The sequence below is a fragment of the Hemitrygon akajei genome, chromosome 28, assembly GCF_048418815.1.
Source record: "Hemitrygon akajei chromosome 28, sHemAka1.3, whole genome shotgun sequence".
Classification (NCBI taxonomy): Eukaryota; Metazoa; Chordata; class Chondrichthyes; order Myliobatiformes; family Dasyatidae; genus Hemitrygon; species Hemitrygon akajei.
In genome coordinates, this window is record NC_133151.1 from 35,894,589 (window position 1) to 35,916,067 (window position 21,479).

Consider the following 21,479-nt stretch of genomic DNA (forward strand, 5'->3'; position numbering starts at 1 on the left):
ATTAAATATAAGGATTTGTTTCCAGACGTTCATAGAAGAACCTCTGTAGCTGCACATGATGTAGGTTTTGGAGATGTCAAACCCATTAAACAACATCCATATAGGATGAATATGGAAAAATATGAACTTGCTGAGAAAGAAGTGAAATATATGCTAGAGAATAACATTATTAGACCTTCTAACTCGAATCGGAGTTCACCTTGTGTTATGGTGCCCACGTCAGATGGTAGTATTCAGTTTTGTACGCATTACATTAAAGTGAATGCTGTGACCAAAACAGATGCAAATCCAATTCCTAGTGTAGATGACTGTGCAGATAAAGTTGTAAAAACAATGGTCCTTACATGGATTGATTTATTGAAAGAGTATTGGTGTGTTTTATAAACGGATAGAGATAGACATAGAGAGATTTATGCATTCATGGCTCCATCTGGATTATATGAACATATTGTTCTTCCATTTGGGGTGAAAAATGCCCCAGGTACTTTCCAGCGGATGATTAACTCTGTGATTCAGGGATTGAAAGATACAGATGCTTTTATTGACGATTTAGTTACAGGAAATGATCCTTGGGAGTCACACATTACTGCGGTGGAGAAATTATTCGAAGACAATCAGAATCTAACTGAAGTAGTAATTTAGCTAAAAGTGAATTCGGAAATGCCACTGTGAATCACCTTATTTATGATGTAGGTCCGGCCTTGGTTAAGGAAAATGGTTAAGGAAATGCTTCAAACTCCAATTTAACAACAAAAGGTTTAATGTTACAGGAGCAGCATATTTTGAAAATTCATATTAAATGTAAAGATAATGTGATTGCTGATACTCTACCTCGATGTTGAATGTACAATGCAATTTTTTTATAGAATGATACTTTAATATTTGTAACATTCCTGTGTAATAATTTTTAAGGTGATGTATGATAATACTATGTATACGATGTATACTGTGTGTGTTGTAAATTTTATACCTTTGTATTTCTTCCTTTGCAAATAGTTAATTGTTCAAATGTTGTTCTTGACAGATCAAATATTTTTTGGAGGGTGGTGTTATGTACCCGTGGGTATTTTTTGCCTGTCACATGTCCATGATGTAATTTAGGCTATGTTGGGCATGATGTAATGGTCTTGTGATGGTGGTGTGACGCAATTTTCCCGCCCGTGAGAGGTCATGTGATAGTTTCTTTTTCAAACAGGGTATAAAATGAGACCCCCTCCCTGTGACGAGAGGCAGTTCGTGGTTCAATTTGCCAGAGACTCCTTTATGCTGCGTATTCTACGTTATGAAGCAGTTTTGATTTAAAGTGGAGTTTTACTTTCTGCCTTAAGTCGCAAAGGTTATTACCAGCAGTTTTGCTATAATACTGCCAACTCAGCCCTGTTGGAGAGTGAAGATTTATCCAACATCGGGAAGCTGGAAGAATCTAGGAAAGTTGGTCTTGTCGGCTCTAAAGCAGTTTCGTCATTTATTTCATCTTCGTACAAGGAATTCGTAACTTGTGTCAGAGATAACTCCTTCTTTTCTAAGGAGTTGGATGCAGGGTTTCGCCAAGGAAAAGTTCAGTGCCATTAAACCATTTTATTCTCTTCTTCGTAAATCCTATCGTCAAGGCATACTTCGGCTAGGATCAGCAGTAACGCTACGAAAGAGAATTCAGTTAGTCCGGACGAAGGGTCTCGGCCCGAAACATCGACAGTTCTTCTCCTTATAGATGCTGCCTGGCCTGCTGTGTTCCACCAGCATTTTGTCTGTGTTGTTTGAATTTTCAGCATCTGCAGATTTCCTCGTGTTTGCTGTTTAATAAATGTTTTATTTGTTATATTTATTAAAAAAACCTGTCTCTATTATATACTCATTGTTGCTGGATCATAACAATCCCTCTTTCAAGGATACAAATCCTTCACTTATAAAATGATCATATCCCCACTTAACTTGGCGGACTCTGACAAAGCTTAATTTGTATATATCGAACCCTGTGAATTTAAAGGTATTTCAATATGTTGCACACTAGCATCTGGGACAGCTTCCTTTTCCTTCTTTTAAATCCAACAATTAGCTATTAGCTATTACATGACTAGGTTACTTACGATAATTACAAATGGGACCAAATTATCTTTCCATCACATGTTTTGCTTCTCCTTACTTTTCTCGCTAACTTCTGATTTAATTTCTAGTTTACATTGACTCTCTGTGTTATGTTTCATTTTAAAAGTTCTAACCTGAGGACATTTACTCTTATGTTTTAAAGCAACTTATCAGCTAATTTAGCAAACTCCTGGAATGCAGCAGTGTTCATCTCATTTACTTCAACTGGGATGCTCTTTTTAAATTCCTCCATTAAAATCAACCCTTCACATTGTTAGACTTCTCTCAAGACACACAGCTTTATCGTAAGCAAATTCCACGTAAGATTTTGTTTCCAGGGATTTCTTGAAATTTCTGAATATTTCTCTGTAAGCTTCTGTAGCCAGTTCATATGCTTTCAGTAAATGCTGCTTCACAATATCATAATCAGGTGTTTGCTTAGCAGTTAATGCTGTATACACTGTTGTGCACTTGTTATGCCTTACACTCTGCAACATCACTGGCCATTTCTCTTTCGGCCACTCTGAAATCAGAGCAACAGCTTCGAAATGTTGGAAATATTTATCCACTTCTGTTTCATTAAATGGATGAGATAATATAACTTCGCAACTAGAAACAAACTATTTCCTAGAACCAGAGGACTGATTCTCTGAACTTAATTCCGCCATCGCAAGTTCAAATACCCTCTTTATATTTTCAGCTCATAACTGACTTAATTCCAAGTCAGATTCCAATTGTTCTTCTTTTAACTCAGCTTCTGTTCTAAACTTTTCTAACGCTACCTGTTCCACGTGTAACTGGATCGCTGCTTCACTTACAGGGTATTTATCTAACACCGCGTCATCAAAACACCCGAATGTATATATTGTTCTGTGATTTTCCTCTAAATTACAGGCTTTATTGTAGCCTTCAAAATACCTTTAAGTTCCAACCTGCTAGCAATCTCAGATACGTCACTGTTTTTCACCTTCACGAATAACATCGGGTCTGGCGATGCCAGAAAGTCGCCAATATTCATTTGTTGCCGAATTCCACCCACAAACCAATCAAACAAAAGAAACGGGAATTATCCATTTTCCAAATCAGACTAATAATTAAAAAAGCATTTAAGCTTAAAACGGTACATATCCAGGCGAGCACCCAATTACGGTACATCTCCGGCAGCAATGAAAATAGAACACAGACAGTTTTTTCTTATATAAACAACTAAACATATATTTAACTCTGCTGAACAAAAATGAAAAGTAAACAAATGACTAACTTAACCGGAAGTTAACTGCTATACAGCAACTCGAACAGTTCTTAAAGCGATAAATGCGAACACAGTTCTTAATGTGGCAAATGCGAAAGTCCAAATGATTTATTGAGTCAATTAGGAGAGACTTTCCTGAAGTAACGAATTCCACGACGATGTGACGTTACTGCTGATCCCAGCCAAAATATGCCTTGCCCGAAGGATTGACGATGAAAAAAATAAAAACGGATTAAAGGAACTGTCCTTTTCCTTAGTGAATAACACTGCCACAACTCTTTCCGCTCTTACAAGGCAGGGGTTATCTCGGATGCAGGTTACTGTTTCCTGACCAAGATCCAGTAAGGTCGATCATGTAATACCGCCGACGACACCAACTTCACTCGATCCTTCGGGTTTCCATACTTTGGTAAATGCTTCACTCTCTAACTGAATTTCAAAGGTAGATCAAACTAAAGTTGGCAGCGTTTGGCAAAACTGCCGGCAATAACCTTTTGAGACTCAAGATAGAAAGTGAAACTCCACTTTAAAACAAAACTGCGTCATGAGATGAATACGCAGCATAACACAGTAACTGACGAATTAAATAACAAACTAACCTGCGTCACAGCATGGATTTTCCGTTTTATACCTGTTGGAACAGGTCATCACATTCCCTCACACTGTCAGGAAAATTACATCACGTAACCCCACAATGGCGGGAAATTACATCACCCCACGATCACAAGACCATTACATCCTGCTCACCAGATACTCAATTACATCATGTCATAAGCCAGTCACAAGATACCCACGGGGTATATAACATTATCTACATGTTTTGTATAAACCACATTTTGCGGAGCTATATTATACTACCTGTAGCTGATACGTACGTTTGTTATACATAGTGCCAGTTTGAATGCTGCTGGTGATTTTGGATTAGTACTTCAAAAGTTGATGAGCCTAAAACGAGTCCACCAGCCTACAATGCCCATGCAAACGAATGAGTATGAAAGGCCACAATTGGAATCGGTTAGATTGTTCTCAGCACATGTACTGCAGAAGAGAGGGAAAAAATGACTTGCATACTGTACTGACGAGTTTAGATTTGAAAATCTCCAATGTTCTACTCTTAACTACGCAACGAAGTAGTCTGTTCAATGTGTCCACAACTCCCTGTGTAAAGAAATTTTTCTGAATGTTTCTACACCGGTGCTGGTCATTCTCTCCACTCTTTTATCCCCGGAGCCTCCTGCGTGCTCGAATGGCCACGAGAATCCGCCTGACAGTCAGGATATTGAACAACAAAAACAGAATGAGTGGGACACATGCGGTTAAAATAACGTGAATCATGTCAACTGCAGCCGATGAGGGAGAGTTTGTATAGCTCGGTGTATGCGCACAGTCCCAAGAAACGCCATCAGTTATTTCACCGGGCCTGTATAGATAGATAGATAGATAGATATTTTATTCATCCCCATGGGGAAATTCAACTTTTTTTCCAATGTCCCATACACTTGTTGTAGCAAAACTAATTACATACAATACTTAACTCAGTAAAAAAATAAGATATGCATCTAAATCACCATCTCAAAAAGCATTAATAATAGCTTTTAAAAAGTTCTTAAGTCCTGGCGGTAGAATTGTAAAGCCTAATGGCATTGGGGAGTATTGACCTCTTCATCCTGTCTGAGGAGCATTGTATCGATAGTAACCTGTCACTGAAACTGCTTCTCTGTCTCTGGATGGTGCTATGTAGAGGATGTTCAGAGTTATCCATAATTGACCGTAGCCGACTCAGCGCCCTTCGCTCAGCTACCGATGTTAAACTCTCCAGTACTTTGCCCACGGCAGAGCCCGCCTTCCTTACCAGCACGAGGGGACACTCACCAAACAAGATAGTACAGTTACTGTCAAGATAACCACAGCCGCCGTTCTAGCGGTGCAAAATTTCGTTTTCAGCTTCTTACAGCAAATCGCCAATAATCGATCGATGGGGAAAGCGACAGTCAGCCAGACTGAGGTCGCAGTTCTCGCAGAATTCAACTATGGTCCGACTCTGCACACAGGAGTGATTAGCAAGAATGTTCGGGGAAAATAAGTCCCAGCAGTCCACCTCAGCAACGAATCCGAGGTAACGACAAGGAGATCAGCCGCTGCCCTTCAAACCAGGTTGCGAGTGATACATTTGGACAGTCCGCACTTTCTCCGGTACAGGGTCACAATCACCACCAAGTTCGCTGGAAGAGAGACAGGGAACAGCAAGTTGAGAAAATACTGAACAGGCAATACGGCAGTTTGAATGGTCCTGTCATATTTCCACTTTATTATTTATTTTGCTGTGGAGGGATCAAGAGAAAGCGCAGAGATGGCAGAGACAGAGAAGGGTTTTACACAGTAAAATAAAGTCAATATGATATGAATTCGGACTCCTAACTGTTGACCGAAATGTGAAGTGACAGAGGAAACTCCCTCCTCGGAGTCATTCTGGATGGAACATTTTCTACCGGCGCATTCCGCGTCTCTTCTGGTTGAAATGAATAAATCCGGACGCTGCTGGCGGGATTCTTCCATTAGAAAATTAGCAAGTTCCATAGCGACCCCTGTCAGCGACAGAAAAACTAAAGGACGGAGCAGGAAATGCTGGAAACACTCATCCAGGCAAAACAGAATATGTGTAAAAACAGTTAAACTCGAAGACACCGCTGATACGAGGGTTAACAGGTTTTTATTTCCATACAAGCTGCTTGGGGCTTAGTATTTTCAGTATTCGCCAGGTTTGATTCCTGTTCCAATATTTGCCACCTCACTGAATTTAAAACAGATTATAGACTGATTCCACAAATATAGCTCAGTCTGACACAACCTGACAGACAGATATGATGCCACTCACTGAAGTAAGGGAGAGGAATGCAACGTTTAGCAGCAGTCTCGGTGCCACAGTTAGAGATCTGGAACGGTGTCAGATATAGATAAAATAGAATACATTTGACACGATTGATGACTATGAAGCACCACGTCGGTCGTGTTAATTGGATGAGGAACGACTTTATTTTATTTTCGTCTACTGCTTTATGTTCAGTTATATCTCACCTATTTATTAAAAGTCCTCATCAGTTTCGATCTACAACATGGTACTCCTCACATTTGATGAGGTGTTACTACCCGTGAAAGATTTGATTGTTGCACCTAACTCAGTCAATCGCTCACATGCAAATACAGACAATTAATTGGAATAATCTCATTTTTATTCCCTGTAGCGCTGAAGAATGAGGGGAGATTTGATAGAAGTATATAAAATAATGATAGGTATGGATAGATTGAATGAAAGCAGGCTTTTTCCACTGCGGCCAGGGGAGAAAAAAAAACAGAGGACATGGGTTAATGGTGAAGGGGGAGAAGTTTAAAGGGAAAATTAGAGGTGAGCTTCTTCCCACAGAGAGTGGTGGGAGTGTTGAATGAGCTGCCAGATGAAGTGGTAAATGCGCACTGACTTTTAACATTTAAGAAAACCTTGGGCAGGTCTATGGATGAAAGGTATATGGAGGGATATGGGTCAGGTGCAAGTCAGTGGGACTAGTCAGTAAAATGGATTGGTACAACCCAGAAGGGCTGTTTCGGTATGGTAATGTTCTATGGTTCTATGGGTGTATGAAGACAATATTTGCAAAAATAGTGCAACTACCACAAAACAAAAAAGCAAAGAGACACAAACATCCCATTATTGATCACAATCCGCTAGGAGAACGGTGTCCGACCCAGACAGTTCCATTGATATTGGCGGATTCGCAAATTCCAGCAGCTGTTTGATTTTAGAGCTAGACTCCAGAATCCAGAGTCCCGGTGTTTCCATTCCATTCCTGAAGTACGGAACACTGGGACTGGGCAGATGACAGATGAAACCAGAGACAGAACCATCACAGCGTTGGAATTAAACTTCATTTCTCACCAACCAAAACAGATACAGCGTCCTACCGGTAATTCCAAAGGCTGAAATGAAAGGATGGTAAATGTCATGTATCCGCCAGATGGCTGGATACATCATTTCAGTGAGAATCTGTGACTTTTGTTGATCCTGAGTTTACAGCTCCCAGAGACAGTCTGAGCTGATGCAATTAAAATGGCCCCTATTTATACACAAGATCAGTCTTCAGAGATACTATGATACGCTTCACTAATTTTCTTAGTTACAGTTGTTTGAACAAACATCGTAATGCAACACACACAAATTTCTGGTGGAACACAGCAGGCCAGCAGCATCTATAAGGAGAAGCACTGTCGGCGTTTTGGGCCAAGACCCTTCGTCAGCACTAACTGAAAGGAAAGATCGTAAGAGATTTGAGAGTAGGAGGGGGAGGGGGAAATGTGAAATGGTAGGGGAAGACTGGAGGGGGTGCGATGAAGCTGAGAGCCGGAAAGGTGATTGGCAAATGGGATACAGAGCTGGAGAAGGGAAAGTATCATGGGACGGGAGGCCTAGGGAGGAAGAAAGGGGGAGCGGAGCACCAGAGGCAGATGGCGAACAGACAGAGTGATGGGTAGAAAGAGAGAAAGAAAAAAAGGACGGGGAGCGGGAAACAAAAACAAATAAAAAAAATCAGGGATGTGGTAAGAAGGGGAGGAGGGGCATTAACGGAAGTTGGAGAAGTCAATGTTCATGCCATCAGGCTGGGTCTACACAGCCGGTATATAAGGTGTTGTTCCTCCAACCTGAATGTGACTTCATCTTGACAGTAGAGGAGGCCATGGATAGACAGATCAGAATGGGACTGGAACGTAGAATTAAAATGTGTTCTTAATATAAATATCGGGCGATTGAACACCAATGCATCTTGGACGTTACCTCAGCCGTGTCTCTGGTGGAGCTTTGTCACGTGAGGGCGGGGGCATTTGCTATCATCGGATCCTCCGGCAACTCTGCCGTGGCTGACGTTTTAGTACCTCTTCCTGCGAACTTGAATCCACCACTACCTTGTTCCACAAGAGTTCAACCTCCGTTTTCAGGTCTGCCGGTTTGGAACCACCGAGGTTCCCAGGTAGATAATTTCAGATGAGTGCTTCCCCCTCTTATTCTCCAACCGAATATATATGCTGCTGTCTCCTCTATGCAGTGCTACGAATGATGAACAACTCTGATGGGCAGAAGGGTGCAGGGTTGCCCATGTTCCCTCCCCCCGGGTGAATTACAAACCGTTACTGTTGCCAGGCTGCTAAAGAGAGAGAGAAAGAGATGGAACAAGAATATACTGGGACTGGAACATTTGCTTCAGACAAGGGAGAGATAACACCGGGGCAGGGAGAACATATTATGACTCCTGTAAGACTCACGGCTCCGGAGAGGGCTGTTAACTTGGTACTATTCTGTTCAGTAAAATTCCTCAGTGGACAGCCGGAGTGGGCAGGTTTGATGGGCTAAGCCATTCAAAACTGATTGACATCTGAGACCCCGTGAGAAGGGATAAAAGTGACGTCTGGGGAAACACCCCTCAGACGCACCAAGAGACAAACCAGTGAGCACTGTTTAAGTGTTGGAACCCACGGGAAAAGTGTGGGGCATCGGAGTCCGAACGAAGGACCGTTCAATTTGAACTCACAGTGTTTATAGTGAGGCCGGTGGGGGCTTGTGTGTGTGTCCACCCTTGCCTGGGTGACGAGTCCACCATAGAAGAACGGTCCAGTTAAAGGACAGAGGTGTCATACCGGAATGGCCACAACAACACATCGACGGTTCAAGATCGTAAAGGAAGGTTTGACTGGTTGTCACAGTTTTCTTTCTCTCTCTCTCTCTCTCTCTCTCTCTCTCTCTCTCTCTCTCTCTCTCTCTCTCTCTCTCTCTCTCTCTCTCTCTCTCTCTCTCTCTCTCTCTCTCTCTCTCTCTCTCTCTCTCTCTCTCTCTCCAATAATTACAACAAAAGAACCAGCAACTACCTCAGCCTGTATGAACTGAACTGAACTTTATACTTTCCCACGGTAATTCATTATCCCCTAGACATAGATAGAGCTTGTTTATTATTGATTATTATTATACCCACACTTTTAGGTTTAGTTTTGCTAACGTGTATTATCTGTATATTTGCATTGTTGATATTTATTTGTATATTTTACTAATAAGCACTGTTTTGAAAATAGTACCAGACTCCAACGGACACTTCTATCTTTGCTGGTAAGACACCCAGTTACGGGGTACGAAACAGCGGAGAGATCTGTGGACAACATTCCAGTCTTTACCATCGCTCTGGGCTAATCTCTTCTCCATCTGCCATGGGCATCTTCGACATTTCCTTCTCCGCCGGATCAATGCCTTCCTCGCGCCCAGGATGAATAGAAGGATTGCCCGTCTCCAGACAGCAGACACCTCTCAAGGATGGCTCCGGGCGACAGTCTGCGCTGCCTCCTGGCAGACCTTGATTCGATTGGAAGCACTAGACCGCTGATCGCCCAATCTCCGGTTCGGACTTTTCTGAACGCATCTCGACCAGTGACACAACTGTCGCAAACCCTTGTTCCAACATGGAACATAGAGTTGCTAATATACCCACCATTTATTTAGGAGCTCTCGCGAATTATGGCTCAAACTTTATATGAAGACGACGCCCCTTGTGTCCATTTTAAATCTTTTGATCCTCATGTTGAAGCTATGTCTTGTTGTTTCAGTAGCCGTTCCTAGGAAAATGCAATGGTATTGAACCGTGTCTATTCATTCCCTGTGCTAACCACATACTGTGGCATGTAAAACTTTGGACACCGCTGTTCAAAATTTCTGTTACTGTGAATAGCTATGCGAGTAAAAATTACCTGATTTCCAAAAGATGTAAGGACAAAGATGACACATTTATTTAATATTTTAAGCAAGATTATTTTTTATATATTTCCATATTTTACAGTTTCAAAAAAAAGCAGAAGTTTTGGCATCTTGCATAGTCAGTACTAGGTAACAACCCCTTTCGGCAAGTATCATAGCATTTAAAGGCTTTCTGTCGCAAGATAAGAGACTTTCAGTTCCTGTTTGGGGGATTTTCCCACCGTCCTCCTTGTAAAAGGCTGCGAGTTCTGTAAGATTCTTGGGCCGTCTTGCATGCACTGCTCAATTGAGGTCTATTCACAGGTTTTCCATGATGTTCGGGTTGGCAGACAGCGAGAGCTATGGCAAAATACAGTTTGCGGCTCTGGAGGCATTCCATTGTGGATTTTGAAGTGTGTTCAGGATCATTACTCTGTGTGCTCTCTGCTTAGAGAATTTGGTGGTATTTAATTGAATTCATCCTTCCTTCTAACAGTGAAATGTTCCGCGTGCCACTGACTGCAACACAAGCCCAAAGCATGATCGATCCACCTGCGTACTCAACAGTTTGATGTTGTTTTCTTTTCATGAAATTCTACACCTTTTTTACTCCAAACATATCTTTGCTCACTGCAGCAACAATGTATATTAGAACTTCATCAGTGCTCAGAATTTGTTTCCAAAATGAATTAAGCTTGTTTAGATAACACACACACACACACAATTCTGGTGGAACGCATCAGGCCAAGCAGAATCTATAGCGAGAAGCACTGTCGACGTTTCGGGCCGAGACCCTTCGGTCTGATGAGTCTTTCATGAAGGTCATATTTGTGCAGGTTTCGCTGCATAGTAGAACAGCGCACCACCACTACTACAGTGTTTGCTAAATCTTCCTGACACCGTTTTGTAGTAAAACGGGGGTGTTGCTTTGCTTTTCTCGTATTCTTACGAGCGGTTCTCTCGGAAAGTTTTCTTGGTCTTCTAGACCTCAACTTGACCTCCACCGTTCCTGTTAACTGCCATTTCTAAATTACATTAGGTACTGAGCAAACAGTTACCTGAAAATGTTTTGCTATCTTGTTATAACTTTCTGCTGCTTTGTGGGCATCATTTCAGAGTGTTAGGCAACTGCTTAGAGGAGTCCATGGCTACTGATTGTTGGGACTATGTTTAAGGAGTCAGGCTATTTATAAAGCTTTGAAATTTTCATCAACTGGCCTTTCCTAAAGATTACTGTGAACAGGCCATAGCCCTAATTAGCTAATTAAAGTCTGAGAACTTGGTAAAAGTTATCTGAGAGCTCAAAGTTCTTGGAGTACCCAAACATTTGTATGGCGCTGCTTTCCTTTTTTACTTTCTCTCTAAAATTGTGCAAAACAAAAATAATACTTTAATCTTGCTTAAAATGTTGAAGAAATGTTTATTTTTTAACCTTATGACTTTTGGAGATCAATTCATCTTCTACTCACTTAACTGTTCACAGTAGCAGAAATGTTGACCAATGGGTGCCCAAACCTTTGCATGCCACGGTAGGTATAGAGATAGCAGATGGTGGATGAAGTTTAACCCAGGTAACTGGTGGTGTTGCACCTTAGAAGGACAAAGTCAAAGTGACAGTTCACTGTTAAGGACTTGATCTCAGCAGAGAGAACTAGCGATCCAAGTTCATGGCTCCTTGAAAGTGACTATGCAGGTCAATGAAGTGTTTCAGAAGGCTTCTAGAATGCTTGTTTTCTTTAGTCAAGGCAGTGAGTTCATATTTCAACTTTATAGAAATCTGGTTAGACCTCACTCTAACAGTACCTGTGATAGTCCGCTCCGTGGGCTCCGGACTCCGAGTATTCTGGCTGTCCGTTGCTTCACTTGGTCTTAACCATAGGCACCTGATTCTCTGCTTGGTGCTGGGAATATAAATAGCCCTGGGATCGAGTGTGGTTGCTGGTTCGTCTCGTCAGTGCCCCCTTGGAGCTACCTGCCGTTGGAAGACCAGAGCAGCCATTCGTGATCTCTCGGTCTGGTTGGAGGATCAACGCTTCATGGAGCCTTGTTGTCTGAGTTGAGTCGGTGCAGTTATCATGGTATAGATTCGGCTGTTTCCGGGGCCACTGAGCAGCCGTCTGTCATTCCGAGCTAGATAAGGATTCGGCTGTTTCCGTAGCCAGCCAAGTTTGCAGGCCACCCCGGATTGAACTCCCTTCCTGTCCTTGCCTCCGTGGGGTAAGTCAGGCCGTCCTTGCTGTTACCACTGCGGTCGGATCTGTCCCTTTCCGTTTTCGCCTTCTTCTGGAAAGTCAGGCCGTCTTTGAAGTTCTACTACGGTGGGATCTCTCCTTTCCTGCCCTTGCCACACTGGGGTAAGTCAGGCCGTCCTTGCGGTTACCATGCGGTTGGATCTGTCCCTTTCTCTCCTTACCTCCGTTGGGTAAGCCAGGACGTCTTTGCCGTTTCCCTGAGGCAGGACTGTTCTGTTCCCCTCCCCATCTGAAGCCCTGACAGTTTCATCAGTGGTTTAAGTCGGCCGTCTTACCGGCCTTGCGTCCAAAATGTGGGCCCGGCCCTGCGAAAGCATCCCGGCTCTGCGTCCTGGGAACGGTCCCGGCCCTGTGCTCTAAGAATGATTTCCTCGTCCTGCCCAGTAAAAGCTCTCGGAACCGGAGCCTCGAGAATCTCCAGCTTCGAAGAACTCTAGCCTCGAAGAAATCTAGCCTCGTCATGCTCCTGCCTAGTTCCAGGGTTCGAACCCGAGTCAAGACCCAGGTTCTGGGTCCTTGTCCAGTCTCTGGCTCGGAATCCAAGCCCAAGCTCCTAGTTCCCTGTTCCTTGTCCTGGTAGCGCTTCCTAAACAAAGTCCCAGCCCAAGTCTGTGTTCCTGTCCCATCTCCCAGTTTGTGTCCAGTCCCGTTCCTAACTCTAGTCCTGTCCAGTTCCCAGTACTTTAGTGTCTGTGTCTTGCATTTGGGTCCGTTCCCAACGCCCACCCCCCTTGTGACAGTACCATACTTTTCAGTATTTTGTGCAATTGATGTTTAAACACTGTCCACATGTCTGATGTGTTCTTGCCAGAAAAATGATGATCCCAACAAACTCTTCTTAGATCCTGCCTAATGCCCTCGTCATTTTCCGAAATCCAATTTAAGACTGTCCCATCCATATCTATAGCTATCCTGAAATTGATGGAGTTGTGTTCTTTGTCATCTAACTGCTCACCCACAGAGAGATCAGTCATCAGAATAGACTCATTACCTAACACAAGGTAGTACTACAATCCGATCAGTTTGATTACACCTTTTTTATTCCTGAGTTCTACCCAATTGACTTCAGTGCCTGAACCCTCCACTATGTCTCCCCCTGAGTGCAGCTGTGATATTGCAATTCCTCCCGCTTTTTGAATTTCACCTTTATCTTTTCTAAAACTTTGAAATTCTTGTTCATTAATCTGCCATTCCTGCCAAACTCTCAATCAGTTCTCTGTAATGGCCACAACAATGTAGTTCCAGGTACTGATCGATGTTCTATGATCATCGGTTTTACACATAATACTATTAACATTCAATACTCGCCCTTCAAAACAGCCGTCTCATGACAGTTGTTAATTTTTTGAAACACCCTGATATCCTTGGCTGCGTAAGTCTGGGGAGGACAACCTCTGGTCCGCCCTCCAAACACCAAAATAGCAGACAGCGCGCTGCATACAGTTAAAGGGATTGTATTTATGATTCTTAACTAAATGGTTAGTAAAGCATAACAAAAAGAAAAGGGTCCATTGTAATTAAACAGTCAAATGTGCACAAATTGGAGCTCATCTTGAACTTCTCTGTCACTCATGCGCTGGGCCTTCGATTGTCTGAACGCACACAAGACCTTCCGAATGTCGTTCGCAATACATCTCAAACAAACGGGTGCCCACCCGAGCGGTTCTCCCCAGCGCCTTCTCTCTTGATCTCCTTTCGAGCAAAAGCCCCAAGCCCAACTTTAGCGTCTCTTACCAGAGAAACCTCCCTTAATCCGACCATCGTAACTGGATGACACACTTTTCTCCTCTATTTTATTTTCGACAGTAACCCAAACAAGCAGGGAAACAGAACAGGCTGCGGTTTGCAGAGCTGGCAAAATTAAATGTATACAGCATAACAGTAAAAGCATGAAACAGGCAATTACGATTTGATTTTGCCTGTGTAGACTTTTTTTTCTTTTGAAGACCCTGACCTAGAGCTGTTCGCTGACTCCGGTTCTTTACGGGAATGGAACCCGCTCTCGGGGTTTCACGACTGGCTGTTATTCGACATGACAAGTGTATGGCCTAAGAGCTTATCTCGCCTTCGGAGGGCCGGGATATCGTGGCTTTGGAGACGGATGCATGGAAGGTCCGTGTCCCGGCAGGAAATCGGTGTGTCGTGGGAGTCTGAGGGTCTCTGTCTGACTGCCTAGATAACCTATTCCTTTGGGTACAGAGCTCAGAAAAAGCGACGCAACGGATACTAACATTATAAATCAGCGAGTTGTTGGTTATGTCTCCATTCTCAATAAAAAATGGAGACACTTCTTTCTCTCTTATTAAGGAAAGAGTGAGTCTGTGGTATGTCGAATACCACGTGAACGAGTAGTCTTTGGGGAACTGCAAGTCTCTGGTGTTTGCTTTTGCTTTACTGCACCCTTGAGTGCTCGGTGGTGGGCGCCGATGTTTGTTTTGCGAATCGGGGGAGTGGGATCGTTGCTTAGCTGCTGATTACTTACGGGAGGGAGGGGAGCCGCGGGTAGGGTCTTTAGGGTTTTAACACCTAACTGTCATTCATTCTTTAGGGTCCTCCTCTGTTTTCGTGGATGTTTGCAAAAAAGAAAAAGAAAATAACTTTTCAGGATGTATATTGTATACATTTCTCTAATATTAAATGTACCTTTGAAACCTTTGAGATCTTCTCTGACATCTACCATTGTATCCAACCCTTCATTTAATGACCTGGTGCTCCAGCCCCTCTGCAAAACTAGTTTAAGCCCTCCTAGGTAGCATCATTTCCCTTCCAATTGAGGCGCAGCCCATTTTTTTCCATAGATTACCCCTTGCCCAGAAAAGGTTCCAATGATCCATGAGCATGAACCCGTGCCCCCTGCATCATCTCCTCAGCCACGCATTCATTTGTGCTATCATTCCATTACTAGCCCGTGTCACGGGATGTAATCCTGAGATGACTCCATGGAGGTCCTTCTCTTTAGATTCTGTCCTAATTCTAAGTGCTCACTGTGTGGAGCCTATTCCCTGGTTTTGCGGATGACATTGGTACCAATCTGCAGCACAACCTCTGAATGTTCCCCCTCCCTTGAGGGAATATCCTGCATATGCTCCAGTACATCCTGGGAGGCAACACTCCGTCTTGGTGTCTATTTTGCGGCGATAGAATCTCCTCTATTTCCCCTTACCGACTGAGTCCCATATCACTTCCACACTTCCGGATTTTACCCTTCCCTGCTGAGCAGACCACAGGACAACTCGCCTGACTGCTTCTGCTCTTCCCTGCGGGTTCATTCCCAATTCTTCCCGAACCACAGTGTACAAAGAAAACCTCATTTAAAAACTGCTATGCGCCTGTAATTGAAGATCTTGGAAAGTCGATCCAATGAACAAGGACCAGGTATTGGATAGTGAAAACAGAAAGTGACCGCAATGATTTCCTTCCAGAAAGGAAGGACAAGCTGTATGGCACATTCATTAGCTATACGATATGCCCTTTGTGTGTATGGTTGACAGGCGGACAGAGCAGATGGGAGGCAGGGAAGTGACGTGGTCAGGGTCAGAGCAATATCCACGACAGATCTCGTACGCAACATATACAAATGACGAGAACTCACTGCTTTGCAGACCTTAGAGCCCCTTTACCTATGGTCACACGAACTCGCAGCTTCTACCTACTCATCAAGCACTTGATCACAATTCAGCCAGCGCGCAACCACCATCTTATGAAGGGTGATGGACAGCGGTTGAATTACATTTTCGCCTTCCCCTTGATCATTCGGAAGAAATATTCCTATATCGTTACCCGTAAGATATGAATGAATGGAAAGTGATCCAGCATTGTCCCGCTACATATGACAAATAAACACTTCTCGAACTTCCAGGCGCGATATCGATTATAACGGACGTCTCGATGCCATCAGGCATCATCCCTGTTGAAGATGGCTGAGGTTATCATTGAAATGTCAGTTGTATCCGGCCTGAAGCCCAATGTGAATGAATATTCGAATAGTATTTGTTTTTTGTGACTTGGCTGTACTTGGTGCAGAGGAAGGTAAGTGTGATGTTAGAGATCTTTGAAAGTCGTGCGGGTCATAGGTAGATCGATAATAAGAAAATGTTCAATTTTAATATGCAGGGTACATGTCCATGCGGACGCGCGGCGATGCAGGCTGAGAATCTAGGCAAGGCCAGGGGATGGATAACTAATGGTGGGATGTGAAGAAATATGGAAGGCCAGGGGGATCCTTGGAAAGCATATAGTCAGATAGGAGCTTAGTTCATCGAGCATTTAACAGACGGATGGCGACTTCCCTTTTTTGGGTGGAGGTCCTGAATGCCAGCGTGTTGTGTACAGTCCTGGCCATTACACCACAGCGGCATTCAGAAACAGCAGCATTACATTTACATTTAGAATCCCTACTCTGATGTGCAAACGCACTTACCCATTCAATACGCAACATTAATTCTTTAGAAGCCCTTCTCCATATCCCCATATACCCACGGTAAACGTTCACCTCTTTAGTTTACCCACAAATCTGTGTCCGAAAGATATTCAGATCTACGTTCCCATCTTCAACATGAGATAAAAACGTTGCAAAGACAAGGCAATGATTAAGAAATCAGCCTGAAAGCTGACCTCCTGGCAGACCAGTAACGGCAATACGTCACACTGTTATAAGACTAGCATGATATGACCGACCATTAGCCTCACAAACTACCACCTTGCACCTTATAATTTATCTTTCCCTGCAGCTGTTATACTTCATTCTGCATCTTGTTACTGTTTCAACCTCTTCTACCACTATAGACTGGATCGTTTATTAAGCCAGTATATTAATGTACCAACAAGAGGGGAAGCCTGTCTGGGATAATCTGTAACAATCACGATAGAATTTTGAATACGGAGTTTGTTGAGGCTTTAGGAACAAGTGATCATACCATTGTTAGTACATTGAAGTACATTGGGGGAGTATATCAGTGAATACCAATGCCACTAAATTGAATTTCAGAAAGGTAAAGTTTGTGCAGATGTAGCAAAGTCCTCTGATGGCAAACTGGAAGGAACTGATAGAAATAGAATCAGTTGAGGAACAATGGAGTTGATTTAAAGAGTTAATACAGACAATGCAGGAAAAGGTTATATCGGTTGAGAGAAGCAAAAAAAAAACAGAAGGTTAACTACATATTTCAATAAAGTTACACATAAAAATTATTGAGTAAAGTCAATACATAAACTAGTAAAGATATTATAATTGGGCAGATGAGAACTATAGTTAGGATGGAAATTTGGGTTTCCAGAAAGACAGGTTAAATAAGGATATTGCTGATTGTGCTATAATCAACCCCAGGAAATTTTGTCAATACTTTAGTCGTAAAAGAAACGTCGAGGAGCAAGTTAAGTATATTAAGAATAATAAGCGGGATGCTATATTATGCAGAGGAGGACATAACGGATACTCTTAACTCTTTTTCTGGATGATGTGGTAAATTGGATTAGTAAGTTTGCAGATGATACTAAGATAGGAGGCGTTGTGGAAAATGAAGTAGGTTTTCAAAACTTGCAGAGAGACTTAGGCCAGTTAGAAAAGTGGGCTGAAAGATGACAGATGGAGTTTAATGCTGATAAGTGTGAGGTGTCACATTTTGATAGGACGAATCAAAATAGGACAAACATGGTAAATGGCAGGGCTTTAAAGAGTGCAGCAGAACAGAGTGTAAAGGAATAATGGTGCATGGTTCCCTGAAGGTGGAATCTCATGTGGATAGGGTGGTGAAGAATGATTTTGGTATGCTGGCCTTTATATATCAGAACATTGAGTATAGGAGATGGGATGTGATGTTAAAATTGTACAAGGCATTGGTGAAGCAAATTTTGAAGTATTGTGTACAGTTCTGGTCACCGAATTATAGGAGAAATGTCAACAAAATAGAGACAGTACAAAGGAGATTTAGTAGAATGTTACCTGGGTTTCAGCACCTAAGTTACAGAGAAAGGTTGAACAAGTTGGGACTTTATTCTTTGAAGTGTAGAAGGTTGAGGGGGGACTTGATAGAGGTATTTAAAATTATGAGGGGAATAGATAGAGTTAACGTGGATAGGCTTTTTTTCCATTCAGAGTAGGAGAGATTCAAACAAGACGACATGAGTTGAGACTTAGGGTCAAAAGTTTAGGGGTAACACGAGGGGGAGCTTCTTTACTGAGAGAGTCGTAGCTGTGTGGAGCGAACTTAAGCAAATAACATGAAGAACTGGTGTTCTCGATAGTAAGTCCACAGCTATTAAAACTGTAATCAATGCAACCGATTCAGTAGCCCGTTAGTTGCTGGCCAGCGCAGAGATCTGGAAACCTCAGTGAGCAGAAGTCAGGGTCAGCTAGCCAGTAACATAAACGAGGAATTCAAATGTTTTCTTTTTTTTTTCAGATCTGCAGTATAAGGAGCACACTTTCATTTAGAATAGACATAAGAAGAAGTTTCCTCAGTGCGTAATTGACAAATGTGTAGAATTCATTCCCAAAGTCGGCAATGGAGGCCAAGTCACTGAGTGTTTCTAAAGTGGTGGTTGATAGATTCCTGATTTGTAAAATTGTCAAAAGTTATGGACAGAACGCAAGAAAATGGGTTTGAGACGGATAATAAACAAGTTCTGATAAAATGGCCGAACGATCTCGATATGCCAAATCCCAGAATTCAGCTGCTATGTCATACTTTCTATGCATTTTTCTTCGGTATACACTGAGCCCCCATAATTCATGCTGTATCCTATACATTTAACTTTCTATGATATAATGCCTCATTTTAATCAACACTAAATTCCAAGTGACCATTGACGATTTAAGTATCTCAGGGCCTTTACAATATTCTTCATTGTGTCCCATAGCAGCCTGAGATACAGGCTATGGATTCTGTCCCTTTGAATCTTCCACAGTAATGTACCCACCATGAAATACTATAAGCCGTAACGCACTGCCTGACAATTTTCTGGCTTGTTTTTCCTTCCTATTTTAAACAACGATAGCAAGTTAGTTACTCTATAGTTGTCCGAAATCTCATTTCTCTTTGCAGAACATTGGCTCTCTAGTTAGTTCTGTTACGTACCCGTGACACGTGACAGTGGTACCCTTGTCACGTGACTGGGGTTGAAGCTATACTGGACTTGAGGTAATGATCTTGTGATGGTGGAGTGTCGTCATTTTCCCGCCAGAGAGATCATGTGACAGGATTTTTTTACAGGGTATAAGAGGAGGATCCCTCCCTGTGAGGTGGGGCAGTTCGTGGCTGGATTTGCCATGTTGACTTCATGCCACTGCGTGATTTAATGTGATGACGCAGTTTAGTTGAAAGATGAAGTTTTATCTAATGCCTAAAGTTTAAAAGGTCATTGCCAGCAGTTTCTTTACAATACTGCTAGTTGAGAATCAGTGGAGAGTGAAGATCGGAGTTCGGGAGTTAAAGATCGAGGAGAATCGAATTTCGACGGTGAAACTGGTTCGACCTTGTTTGATCCTTATTCGGAAGGATTTCGTTGACTATTCTTGTGTTAATCCCTGGGATTCCAGAAAGGATTGAGAATAGTGCGGTAAAGGAAAGGTCAGTGCCTTTGAGCCGTTTTGTTTCATAAAATTCTTCATGGGAAATGTTCGACTTCGGGAGACTGAAGAAAAACGACGTAAAAGAGAATTTAAATCCTCTTAAAAAGTCTTTCCTTCTTAAATGGTCTGTGAGCATTTTGAACTTTTTGGCAATACCACTTTAAAGAACTCTTTTTGCAACATCGCTTTAAGAACTGTTTGATCAACATCACTTTAAGAACTGTTTAAGCTGCCGCACAGCAGCTGATTTCCGGTTACGTTAGTGATTTGTTTACTTTGGGGGGGTTTGTTTTCAGTGTTTAATAAACGTGTTATTTGCTATAAAAACCCTTGCCTAACTCACATATATTTATTGTTGCCTGAATACGTAACAGTTCTAATAATGACCACAAATTCTGGCTGCTCACACTGTCTTTTCAGAATGGCTTGTAGTTTCCTAAAGGCATCCGTGGCCGTGGCATGATAGCGGCAACGCACCAGCATGCAGTCACTTTCATTTCCACAGATACTCCTTTCTGTGACCCCCACCTCCGATTTAAGTTCTATTTCGCTGCATTTAATTCATATCCTTTCATTCCCTGTATATTTATGAGATTATCTGATAGCCTCTTTGCAATGAAAATTCCTTTTTAAAATTCATTCCGTGTTCTTGTTTGATTCAGTTCAGGGTATTTACATATGAAATGGCGAACAAAGGAGAAACTGTACACTTGCTAAAACAAAACACTTTATTAGACTATTACTACATCGACTCAGGCCTAAGCGGCCGGCGTCGGGCTTGTACGTTTTAAATAGAGAAGGAAAAACAGTTGTCTACAGTAGCAGCAGTATTGAAATCAAAATATTATTTATCATTCACTAAACAAGCCGCTCTTACTGTTGGAGGAGTACCACAAATATTGTACCCTCGCACGCACCTTCTCCATCACGGCCTCTGCATCGCGCCCGTTCTAACGTCATCTCCTCTCCACGTGCTCTCGTTCGCGCCACCTTTCTCGCGATGTTTCATTCATTCTTTCCTTCCGTCCCTCAGCCCTCGCACTGTCTCCTGATCGCGCTCACTTTCTCTATCTCTATATTACTCACAGAGACAAAAGTGAATGTAAGGGTGCTTTGTATTCACTTGTAAAAATTGTTGAATTTCTCTTACAGGCAGATAGTTCAAGGTGGCAGGGAGAAAGAGAGCCTACAGGTAGAAAAAACGGATTAAAAGGAAGAATGAAGGAAAGGACGGGTTATGACGGGAGCATGAGTGGTTGATATAGATAGGAATGCACGCAAAGATCAAGGGATTTTGCCAGAACGGGGAAACAGAGGTACCGGGCTTTAATTTAAAAGGGCGGGACGTGGGATGTAAAAGAGAAATATTTGGGATCCCAGTGTTTTGCAACTTTAACGTAACACACACAAAATGGAAAACAGTTACCAGGCCTCGGCCCGAAACGTTGACCGTTTCCTCTTTTCCATAGATGCTGCCTGGCCTGAGATTTCATCAGCATTTTGTGTGAGGAAAAGTGAACAGTCGAGGTTTCGTGCCGAGACCCTTCATCAGGATCT